At 45.4% G+C, this 3,332-nt stretch overlaps 1 non-coding gene across 1 annotated transcript; it reads right to left on the minus strand.

The window, feature by feature from the left end:
• Window positions 1-1,717: 1,717 nt before the first annotated feature.
• LOC116589628 lies at window positions 1,718-1,821 on the minus strand. The gene has a single exon (XR_004285387.1). It is a non-coding gene; the product is annotated as a small nucleolar RNA U13 (small nucleolar RNA).
• Between the last annotated feature and the right edge of the window lie 1,511 nt (window positions 1,822-3,332).

Consider the following 3,332-nt stretch of genomic DNA (forward strand, 5'->3'; position numbering starts at 1 on the left):
CCATCTAGCACTTCTCACTCTCCCTGTGAGTCAGTTTCTGCATCTGTAAAATGGGGATGAAAAATAATTCTCACCTCCCACGCTTGTTGTGAGGATTAAATGGGGTAATACATATAAAGCATCTAGTGCCTAGCACACAAAAAACTCTTACTAAATGTTACTAAATGTTATTTATCATTGGGACTCCTGGGTGGCTCAGTCAGTTAAACATCTGCTTTCGGCTCAGGTCATGATGCCAGGGTCCTGGGATCCAGTCCCGAATCAGATTCCTTGCTCAGTGGGGAGTCTGCTTCTCCCTCTGCCTACCTCTCCCTCTCTCTCTGACAAATAAAAATAAAAATCTTTTAAAAAATTAAATAAATGTTTCTTATCATTATTATTATTAATAATTAGGAGAGCAATTGTCCTTGGCCCGTAGTGCATTTCTTTTTTAATGAAGACCTGGGGAGAGCGCCTCCATGGGGCATTTTAAAGGCAACCTGGCTCCAGGGAGGCATGTGTCCTAATCCAGGTGCCACCCATGTCCAGGCTAGAGAGCCCACAGGTCAGTGAGAGCCAAGAGTGGAAGCCCATGGAACCTCATGTCAGGTGACGCAGGGTCTCTGGGTCTTGGGCCCCAGAGAGAGAGTCAGCACCCTCCTCCCCCAGCCCCACCCCCACCCCGGCTGGAGACACCCAGCTGTGAGGCCGACTGGAGATAGGGGAACACCGAGAGGCATCCCATGGAGGGCTTTCAAGAGTCTGCCCTGTTCAGGGTCAATATTTGTTTAGCTCTTGGGCTGGCGAGCTCCATCATTGCCTCTGGTCTCACATTCCAACCATCGCACCCCTATCTGAGGAACGCGCTCCCATTGACTTGGGGGACCACACCCGACATCGGCAGTGGTCTGCCCTGGTCTGTCGCCGCTACCACCCCCATTCCCAGGCAGGTGCGTGGAGGATGCAAGCCAGGTGCTGGCGCTGGGCCATGCGTGCTTCCACATCATGAAGTTCTGGCTTCCTTGCCAATTGCATCAGGGAGGGAGAGGGACAGGACCTTGCCTGCTTGCTGCTGAGACTCCTACTTAAATTAGATCATTACTTTGACAGACATTAACTAAGCACTTACTGCGTTCCTGAGAAGATATCCCCTTCACCCTCAAAAGAAGAAAAGACTTCTTGTAGGCTCTTGACAAGCTTGTAATCAAACAGATTCTTCTCGACCATCAGTAATGTTTAGGACCTCATTTCAAGGAAAAATATTCTCATGGGACCCCAGTATTAACTCAAATCAAGTTTGCTTAGATATATGCAGACATACAACTAGATATAAAATGCCTTTCACTTTCAGCTTTTGCACAACTCAAAAGGAAAATCAATTTGCTGTTTAAGTACAAAGAAAACAGTACAAGCAATTGATTTCAAAGGGAGGACACATACACTTCAGTGCTGAAACCAAATCATCACTTGCAGTGTGAACAAACTAGGGACCTCCAGAATACAGGTTTTTGTTCCTTTGAAGGGGGACCTGAGAGTGGCTGGCGACTACTGGACCCAATGCCTCATTTACATATTAAGCACCGCCTCTGCTTTTTCCTCATTGGCCAAGGACAATTGGTATTAATGAGGTCAGGGAAGGAGCAAGGAGGCTAGATTGTAAGTGCAAAGGCCCTGAGGGATAAGAAGCAGGTCTGAGAACAGGATTATTCTTACATTCTTTGTTTTTTTCTTTTTTCCACATCAGATGGGTAATGTGCTGAGGTCATGACAAGGTTTAAGGGAGGCACATGTCACACAGGAGCACGAACACCCAATCATCATGCTTATAAACTACAAAAGGATCTATTCTTATATTCTTATTCCAAGGTGGAGAGGTGGGTAGGGCAATTTCTTTCCAAGTCCTTTTCAAGTCCCTTCCAAGTCCCTTGAATTTTTGCCTTGCCTCTGTGAGGGAAGGCATGAATTTTAAAATTTCTATTCTTATTTTGTCCCCTTTCTCCAAAAAAGGTAACATACTTTACACATGGTTCTGTATCTTACTTCTTCAGTTTACTCCATCTCAGAGGGCTCTTGATAGTGGTATGTAAAGAATGCCTTGAGCTTTTTTTTTTTTTTTTTTTTACTACAGCTGCATAATATTCCATTGTATGGCTGATCTGTCATTTATTCAACCAGTCCTTTGTTGAGTTAGGTCATTTCCTTCTTTAGTTTTTACAAACAATGCTGCAGTGAATAATCTCGTACATGCGTCATTTCGCACGTACAAGGTATATCTGTAGCATCAATTCTCAGACCTGGAATTGTTGGTCAATGGTTATATGTGTTTGTAATCTTGATACATATTGCTTAATTGTTCTCTGCAGAGGTTGTAACAATTGAACTCCCACCAGCAATGGATGAGTGTGATTATTTCCCTACAGCCTGGCCAACAAAGTGTGCTACCGGAAATTTTTTTTTTTTTTTTTGCCAATCTGATAGGTGAAAAATTGTATCTTACTATAGTTCTAACTTGGACATACTTTTATTCACAAGATGCACGCCTGGGAGGTGAAGGATGCAGTGTTCTGTTAGGGAGTGAAGGATTTCCCAGAGCCAAGCTGTCAAGGCAGGGTGCAAGGACCTGACCCTATTTGCTTTAATCTGTGGACACCTGGCCCAGGGAGAGACTCTAACTGCAGCAGGACCCACCCAAGTCATCATCTCCGGATCTGAAGGCACCTGGAAAAGCCACACCAGCTTATCTTTGCCTATGGATGGGTTGGGTGGGGCCTTGGGTGTATCAGCTTAGAGCCTTCTCCCAGATCATGGCCAGGTTGCTGGGACCTCATATCAGTGAGGAAGTTGCCCTGAGGTTTAACCTCCTCCACCTGGGGCTCCTGGGTGGCTCAGTGGGTTAAGCCTCTGCCTTTGGCTCAGATCATGATTCCAGGGTCCTGGGATCAAGTCCTGCATCGGGCTCTCTGCTCAGCGGAGATCCTGCTTCCTCCTCTCTTTCTCTCTGCCTGCTTGTGATCTCTCTCTGTCAAATACATAAATAAAATCTTTAAAAAAAAACTATTTAACCTCCTCTACCAAAGACCATGCCATTTTTCTAGGTTGCTCCTCTGTGGTATAGGGGAACCATAGGACTCTAGAGGCTCTAGTGAATGACTAGATGCCAAGCCCCTATTGCTTGCTAGACTATATTGCTAGACTCACCATATTCGTGGTGTCCCTCAGGACCAGAGACCCTGTAGAAGGAGAAAACGAGGTTAACTTCATGATTTGTTCTATGTGAAACTACTCTTGCTCTAGGGGATCAGCACTCTTTCTGGAGATTCATTCCTCAAGGAGGGGTCAGAGACAACTTCACC

This window comes from Mustela erminea, chromosome 4 (genome assembly GCF_009829155.1).
Source record: "Mustela erminea isolate mMusErm1 chromosome 4, mMusErm1.Pri, whole genome shotgun sequence".
Lineage (NCBI taxonomy): Eukaryota > Metazoa > Chordata > Mammalia > Carnivora > Mustelidae > Mustela > Mustela erminea.